The 9,059-nt window shown below is 41.5% G+C and overlaps 1 pseudogene; it reads right to left on the reverse strand.

The window, feature by feature from the left end:
- Window positions 1–7,488: 7,488 nt before the first annotated feature.
- Window positions 7,489–8,601, reverse strand: LOC125091984 (histone H1.8-like; annotated as a pseudogene).
- Between the last annotated feature and the right edge of the window lie 458 nt (window positions 8,602–9,059).

Here is a 9,059-nt window from a genome sequence, read left to right on the forward strand (position 1 = left end):
TGCCTCCCTTCCCCTGAACTTCTGACAACCACTGATCTTTTTACTGTCTCTGTAATTTTGCCTTTTCCAGAATGTCACAGAGTTGTAATCTGTTATATAGCCTTTTCAGACTGGCTTCTTTGACTTAGCAATATACATTCAAGGTTCTTCCATGTCTTTTGGTGACTTGATAGCTAATTTCTTATTGTTGTTCATTATCATCCAATTGTCTGAATACCCCACAGTTTGTTTATCCCTTCACCTTGGCTGTTTCTAATTTTTGCAATTATGATCAAAGTTGTTACTAACATTAACATGTAGGGTTTATGTGGACAGAAGTTTTACCTCACTTGGGTAATACTTAGGAGTTCAACTGCTGGATTATATGATAAGACTACGTTTAGTTTTGTAAGGAATGCCAAAATGGCTGTATTGTTTTGCATTCCCACCAGCAGTGAATAGAAATTACTATTGATCTGCATCGTCACCAGCATTAGTGTTCTCAGTTTAGGATATCGTGTGCTGTAGTTTCACAGATCTCCGTTTTCTCTAATGTCCTTGATCTATCTCTTTTGTCTTCCTTTCTCCCATTTATGAGACAGAACGGCCAGGAAGGCTATAGTTAAGTATTTCTCTTCTTCTGGGTTACATACATCTCTGGTAATGACTTTTTCCATAGTGAGTAAGACTTTGTGGTGGAGAGGATGTTAGCTTTATTTGTAAACGGTTATCCCCAACCCCCTCCTTCTGCCTGAAGCTCAAGGAGATTTTTCTCCATTCATTCTTCACCACCGTAAGCTGGTGAGACTCCCAGAAGTCAAACTCAGGAAAACATGGAGCGGATTTAAGACTGAGCCTCCTGGAGTTTTTAAGTCTTAAACTCATCCACACTTAGCCTCTAGCATTTCACTAGTTTACATTCAACTCTTCCTACCAGTTTAAGGTTCCACAGGCTTCTACTCTCACTGTCTCTCATTCTATGTATTTGGAGCTGCAGTCTTCCCTGTGACCCCCTTTCTCTGATAAGTCTAATAATTCTTGATTTCTAGTTCCATTTTTGTCATTGTTACAGGGACTATTTAAAGTTCATTATGTGTCATAGCTGAAACCAGGGGCACCATTATTATGCTCTGATACATTGATGAGCCTCACTTTTTAATATTCCATGAGCCTAAAAAAGTAAGTGACTACAATCTTCTCTCACTCAGGAAAAGTCCCTGGGAGTCTTATCACAAAAAAAAAAAGACATAAACACTAACTTTTTAGTAGCATGTAATTGAGCATATGGGTACTTTGAAATGCCAGATAACTTAATGTTGGGAATTTTGAAATAATTTACAAAACTCAACATCTTCATGTAATCTTAGCAAAAGAAAATCTTAAATTCATATTTTGTCAATGTCAAATTTACTAGTTATCTTTTATTGTCATTCTTATCAGATACAGTTTTGTTATCCAATTGTTAGAGTTAGTTTTTTTTTTCTTTAAAAATTTTATTTATTCATTTGAGAGAGAGACAGAGCATGAGCAGGGGGTGTGGCAGAGGGAGAGGGAGAAGCCGACTACCCACTGGAGCCTGACCCAGGACAGATGCCAGCCAATCCCAGGACCCCGAGATCACGATTTAAGCCAAAGTCAGATGCTTAAACAACTGAACCACCCAGGTGCCCCTAGAGTTAATTTTAAAGCTAAAAACAGGAGTTTGGACCTATAAATTACATTGTTGATTCCAAATTAGACTTATCCAGTTATTTAACAAATTTATACATTAAAAAATAATAAACTACGTGTAAAATAGGCTATAATTTGTATTCTTTTACTACTTGTACCATCACACAATTAGTGTATTATTGCTGTATCTTTAAAAATGGCACTGATTATTTGGTAAAGACGTTTGAAAATCCTCACCACTTATTTTTTTGTGGGTCTATTTATTTTGTAGGGATTTCCTTCTCTTGAATTCAAGCAAGTATCAGCATGTGGGAAGATTGTGAAATCACATTTTTCTTTTATTATTTTGATTCCTTTTCTCCTCAGTCAGTCTAATCCTCAAAGACAATACCAATACATAGGTTTAAGTTCTTTTCATTTTAACCCTTCTCAAACTCTCCATTCCAAATCCTTGGCAAATTATAAAATATTTTGAAAAAATATTAATAGTATACTTATTTGTAAGATTTTATTTATTTATTTGACAGAGAGAGACCCAGCGAGGGAGGGAACACAGCAGGGGGAGTGGGAGAAGCAGGCTTCCCGCTGAGTGGGGAGCCTAATGGGGGTCTCGATCCCAGGACCCTGGATCATGACCTGAACTGAAGGCAGACGCTTAACAACTGAGCCACCTAGGTGCCCCAGTATACTTATTTTGTAATAACTCAACCTTGTTATTGGTACCATGTTAACCTATAACTAGTTACTGGGCTCGCTCCTTATTCATCCATCTGTGACAGCAACATGATTGGAAGAGGAAAAAAAATAGAAATATACCTACTATGTGCCATGCAGTTATGTATAGTTACCTGTGATCCTGTGATCATCACATTTATCATTAGGAGGTATGTCCTAGAACTGTATTCTGAGACTTTGTCAGCAGGTGGATACTGGAAGGATGATATTGTGATACTGGAATCTAGCTCTAAGAAGAAGCTTCACAGTAAAGAGAGAGAGAGAAGACAGAATAATTGTAAACCCTTCCAATAAGGTATATTCTTCATCTTTAAAATGATTTAGATTTGAATTAGATATCTTGATAAAAATAAGCAAGAATAATTACACAGCAGATAGGCAGAAGGTGTTAGGACCGTGGAATGGAGAGAGCATGGTGTAACAGGTTAGGTATGTATGTGTCAGGAGTCAGGAGCTGGAGCGTGGAAGAATCTGTGGTATTCTAAAAGTCAGGCAGGACATTGACAGCCTCCACACAGGTTGGGAAAGCGCTAAGCCTGTGACAGAGGTGTTGCCACATTCCAAGAATGACAGAAAAAAAAACGCAAGTCTAATTCCTATCTGAGAGGAGATAAGGTGCTCAGATGAAGATTCGGATACGGATATGTGAAAAAAAAATGTGAGAAATCTGGGACACAAAGCAGGTTTGGGGTCATAAGAAAAAGTCCCTTACTTGTTAAACTGTTAAATCATAGCTAAATAACGATAATAATATCTAATGTTTCACAAGGGGTTATTGCTTTTCAGAATCTGCTAAGTACCATACATAGATTATCTCTTTTCATCCTCACAATAGCCTTACAAATTAGTACTATTATCCTCACTGTCAGATGCAAAAATTAAGCCCAATGAGTAAGTTATGTTGCACAATTTGGGTTTTGAACCTGAATCAATTAATTCAAGAACTCAATCGTAGACCCCTGTGCCAAAGGACTGTAGCAGTTAAGTACACTTAATCTCTCTGTACCATCCCTAGCTTTGTCCCTCTACTTCTCACTTCCTCCTCATTCCCAGTGGGATTGGTCTCAGAGCATAGGAAGATGCCACGTGGAAACCAGAAAGATCTGACTGGGATTTAGGGTGTCCTTATAGAACTTCTCTCAGATTCCTGTTGCTGATCCTTGCAATGATACAGAAATCCTTTTAGGGGTCAGAGGAGATTGCTTCTTAGACTTCTCCCAGTTGCTTAGTCTAGTCCGGTAATTCTCAACCCTGGTGGCACCTGGTGACATTTAAAATATTGAATTTCTGCATCATGTCTCTTACCTTGTTCCAATTCCCTATAGTTCTATCTCTGACGAAATCACCCAGTTAGACCTGAGTCAGTTTTGAAAGGGCAAGACATAGCATCAGAATCATTCTCACCTACCTAAGTGCTTTTGCTTCCGTGTGGAGAGCCTTGGGTGTAATTCCCATGTTTGAATTGCATCCCAACCCCCACCCCACCTTCTCAAGAATCTTTCTTAGATCCAACAAGACCAGGGGACTGGTACTCCAGGGGCAAGTCCTGAGGATCTGAAGGTACGGAAATAGCTTACACTCATGCAGTTCCACAGCACCTGTGGGTTTCTGCTCTGATCTCCACTCTGTAGTCAGCCCACTTTCTATTACTTCAGCCACTTCTTAGGAAAGGATTCCTTTTTGAATCTCAATCCATTCTCTACTTCCTCAATTTCTTGTAGGTTATATAGTTTATATTCTTCAAAGGTCAGAGATAGGGGAGAAGGAAGAAAAATGGTGGTAGATTTGTAGTGTTTATAAGAAGGTATTTCCCTCCCTACCTGTTATAAGTTGAATTGTGTCTCCCCAAAACAGATATTAAAATTCTAACCCTAGGACTTCAGAATGTGACCTTAGGGTCATTACAGATGCAACTAGTCAAGATAATATCTTACTGTAGTGAAGGGCAGTTCCTAATCCAATATGATAATGTCCTTCTAAGAAGACAATGGTAAAGATATGAGGTGAAGACAGAGGTAGAGACTGGAGTTATGGGCTGCAAGCCAAGGAACACCAATGCTTGATAGATGCCACCAGAAGGAAGGAAGGAGCAAGGGAGGATTCTGTCCACAGTCTCAAAGGAAGCATGATCTTGATGACATTTTGATTTTGGACTCTGAGCCTCCAGAACTGGGAGAGATAAATTTCTGCTGTTTAATCTCTCGGTTTATAGTAGTTGGCTATGGCAGCCCAAGGAAATTAATGTCCTGCCCTTGCTACTTGCAGGTAGAATATAGTTCCTCTACTCCGATAATCCTTAAATTGACCATGTAACTTGCTTTGTTCAATTGAATGATGAACAGACATGACAATAGGCTATTGTCTGAACAAAAGCTTGGAATGTCTTTGTGTGTTTTGGTTGTCAGTCCTTGCTCTAATCATCTACCATAAGAACATAATGTCCCAGATAGTATTTCTTCCTTCACCTTCAGTCCCCCAACGAGAAGACAGGTTAAATTCAGCAGAGCCCAGCTAAGCCATGATTGAGTGACAGTCCTCAAGCAGCATGATCAAGAAATTAATTTTTCGGGACGCCTAGGTGGCTCAATGGGGTAAGCCTCTGTCTTCAGCTGAGGTCGTGATCTCAGGGTCCTGGGATTGAGCCCTGCATCAGGCTCTCTGCTCAGCAGGAAGCGTGCTTCCCCCTCTCTCTCTGCCTGCCTCTCTGCCTACTTGCGATCTCTCTCTCTGCCAAATAAATAAATAAAATCTTTTAAAAAAGCAATTAATTTTTCTCATTGTAAGTCACTGATGTTTTGTAATTGTCTTTTCTTTCCAAAAATGCCAACTAAAATAAGAGTCCTAAAAAATAAAGTTAAATTTTTCCAAATGAACCTGATTAAATAAATAATGGTCACATCAACACAGACCATGATGTATGTGCTGTAGATTAAGGGAAGAACACTGCATTTTAGCAAAATATTGTAGAGGACAATAAAGTAATCTAAGATTTATGTGCTTTTGCACAGATTTAAGAAAGAAAACTTAGTTCTATAGTACATCAAAAGTTTCTTTTATCTAAGAATTATAAGGTATATATACTTAGAAGTACGGAGCTATAAAATGCTGTGAAAGTTCAGAGCTGATATTTTGAGGATTGGGCAACAGCAAGTAATCCAATATTTAGAGCTAAGAATATGTGAATAAATATCAAGGTCAGATTAATATTAAAAAGCATTTACCCAGGCAGTGACAGAGAGAATGATCTTTCAGGATTGTAATATTGTAATGTCAAAAAGAAACCCCCAAACCAAAAAAAATCTGGACTTGGTAAGAAGGGATTTTATTTGAAAGAATTATTGCAAGGTGCTAGGGAGCCTTAGTTGGGGGAGAACATTACAGTAGGGAGAACATTCTGACTATGAGATTAGCAAGCATTCTAAGAGTAAAGCAAAATAAATACTGTATGATCTGACTTATATGTGAACTGAAAAGTCAAACTCATAGAAAGCAGAGAGAATGGTGGTTACCAGAGGGCTGGAAGTTAGGGGACCATGGGGAGACATTGGCCAAAGGGTACAAACTTCCAGTTTATAGAATGAATAAATTCTGGGGATCTAACGTACAAGATGGTGACTATAGTAACTAGCACTGTATTGTATATTTGAAATTGGCTAAACGAGTAGATCATCAGTGTTCCCACCACACACACACAAAAAGTGGTTGACTATATGAGGTGATACAAGTGTTCATTAGCTTGATTATGGTAATCATGTCACAGTGTACACTTAAATCATCACATTGCACATCTTAAATATACACAATTTGTGTTTGTCAGTTATGCCTCATTAAAGCCAAGAATGGGGGTGGGGGGAGTTACTTACACAAAAGGGATTTTCTTTCATACAAAGTCAACAAGGCTAGAAAGACCCATGCATGGAGTAGTTGGATGAGAGGGTGGCATTGAGGGAAGAGCCAATAAGAGAATGTTTATCCAGAGGCCAGTCTATCTTTTCTCAGAATGGGCTGTTAAGGGAGGGGTTGTCAGTTGATTCAAGCTGAAGGTAAGAGAAAGTTCAGACTCCTAGAGGAAGGAGGAAACAGTTTTGTTTCGTTGTTTTTTTTTTTTAACTTACTATTGCCAATTTATTTCAAAGGATATTTTAAAGGATACAAATGAACAGCCAGATGAAGAAGTAAGCCAGATGAGGTCTGGAAGGGCCTTGAGCACAGGAGTTTCTGTCCCCATGGATTTGAGGTGTGCCCCCCCCTCCCAGCAAGTGAATGTGTTTACAACCATGAAGCTCTATGACCCCGTACTTTGAGATTTTTCTGGAGGCTTCATCACTTAGCTGCAATCAATTATTAACTCAGTTGCCTGTCCTACTCTCCCTTCTAGAGGATGGGGGATAGGGCTGAAAGATCCAAACTTCATGGGTTGGTCTTTCTGGTAAACAGCCCCCATCCATGGGCCATCCAGGACCCAGCCAGAGTCACCTCATTAGAAACATGCTCCAATCACCCGGGAAATTCCAATGGATTTAGTCGATGTATGTCGGATGCTTCCATCACTCAGGAAATGATAAAGGTTTTTTTGTTTTTGTTTTGTTTTGTTTTTTAAAGATTTTTATTTATTTATTTGACAGAGAGAGATCACAAGTAGGCAAAGAGACAGGCAGACAGAGAGGAAGGGAAGCAGGCTCCCTGCTGAGCAGAGAACCCGATGCAGGGCTCGATCCCAGGACCCCAGGATCATGACCTGAGCCGAAGGCAGAGGCTTAACCCACTGAGCCACCCAGGCGCCCCAATGATAAAGGTTTTAAGAGCCCTACGCCAGGAACCAGGAGCAGAAACCAATATATATTTTCTTTCATTTCATAATGGAGGGAGGGAATCTTAACCAAAGTTCAGTTAACAAATATTTTGTTCCCATTGATCCATGGGACACCATTTACATGGCAAAGCATAGGAAACCAGAATGTCTTGGCTTGTCTGTAAATAAAGGGCCATCCCTGAGCCTTAATCTGAGTCCTATGGGGAAGAAGTCCTCTTCTTATGGGGAAAAAAGATGACCTCTTTTTTATGATGGAAAAAGAAGTCTTTATTGATAAATAGGTTACAATGAAATAAACAGAGGGGCAGTTTTTTGGGGAATAAAAACTCGGGTAGGATTCTGTGTCTCCACCCCAGCTCTAGCTTTCACCCTCTGCCTTCCTACTGGCCAGTTTGGATAATGAGGCCTTGGTGGGCATGCCCGACCTCCTCGGGCCCTTGGGAGCCTCTATCTTCCTGGCCAGAGGTTCAGGTACTATCTTAGACCTGCCACCCCTGGGACAAGCAGAGGCCTTGGCTTTGGGCCCCTCCTTGGCCACATGGGCAATGACCTCTTTAGGGATGTGGTTGTCCTTCTTTTTGGCTGGAGAAGCAGCACCATTCTTGCCCTGAGGGACTGTGGATTTTACACTCTGACTCCCAGCTTTTGTCTTCCTGGGGGCCTCACCACCTTGGCTCTTCCTTCTGCCTTTGACCTTTGACTTCCCACTGAGCCCAGTGACACTGGGAGGGGCCCATGGGGCCTTATCTGGCTGTTGGGAGGCCTTCCTGGCCTCACTCACTCTTGCCTCTTGATTTTTGGTCTGGTTACCTTTCTTGGGAACCTTCTCTTTGTCTGCACCTGGTTTGGGAGGAGCCATCCTCACCTCTCAAGGCTTCCTCGGTCCCCTTTTAACCTCAGCTGGGTTGGAAGGGCCCTTCTTTGTCTCTCTTGGTTTCTTAGGGACCTTCTCCTTGGCCTCACTGGGCTTCCTGGGGGCTGTCATGGTAGATGTCTTTCTGGGTTGGACTTTCCTTTTATGCTTGGAAACCAATTTGAAGCTGCCAGTGGCGCCCCTGGCCTTGGAGTTGGTGGGCCTGATGAGCAGACCGCGGTGCAAGCCCGTGGCCAGGACCTGCTTCAGCAGGTGCTTGAACCGGAGGCTGTCCGCCATAGGGTACTTCTGCAGGATATAAAGCTTGATGGCGGCCACAGAGGTGCCCCGGTGCTGCTCTTCCGTCTGCAGTGCCTCCAGGACCATGTGCAGCCCAGGGGGGGTGGCGGCGAGGTCCTCAGATGGTGCTGTGACTCGGGCCTGGCTCTTCAAACCCAGACAGTCCGGACGACCCCACTGTGGAGGGCAAGGGGGCTGAGGATGCTGAGGATATTGAGATGTCGTTGGAGGCAAAGCTCCCAGGAGCCATTGCATGGGTAGACACGGATGCAGACGCTGATAGTCAGATCCCTCCCAAGGGGTTTCTTTGCAGTAAGCCCTTTTCTGGGACACGAAATGGTGAAGGAATTCCTTCAACCTCCCCTCTTTTCCAGGGACGTGGTGTTCAGGTACAGTTCAATGTCATCAGCAATATCCCAAAATTATAAATACACTGAGATAAGGAATGAAATGTTCAAGAGGTCACAGTGCCCTCCATGGTATACTGTATAACACAGGATAGCGAATGAGAACAGACTTGATAATGAGGCTGCCTGCCCTGCTTGCTATGAACTGAACTAGCCAGGTAATTACTTTAACTAGTATTCTTAACATGAAAGATTAACATTTACCTCCCCTACTAAGTGGAAAGGGGTAATTATTAAATTTTCTGTAAACTGAAAAACATCACACATGTTATTTTAATATGTGTAGGATGAACATTGGCTG

Source organism: Lutra lutra, chromosome 2 (assembly GCF_902655055.1).
Source record: "Lutra lutra chromosome 2, mLutLut1.2, whole genome shotgun sequence".
Lineage (NCBI taxonomy): Eukaryota > Metazoa > Chordata > Mammalia > Carnivora > Mustelidae > Lutra > Lutra lutra.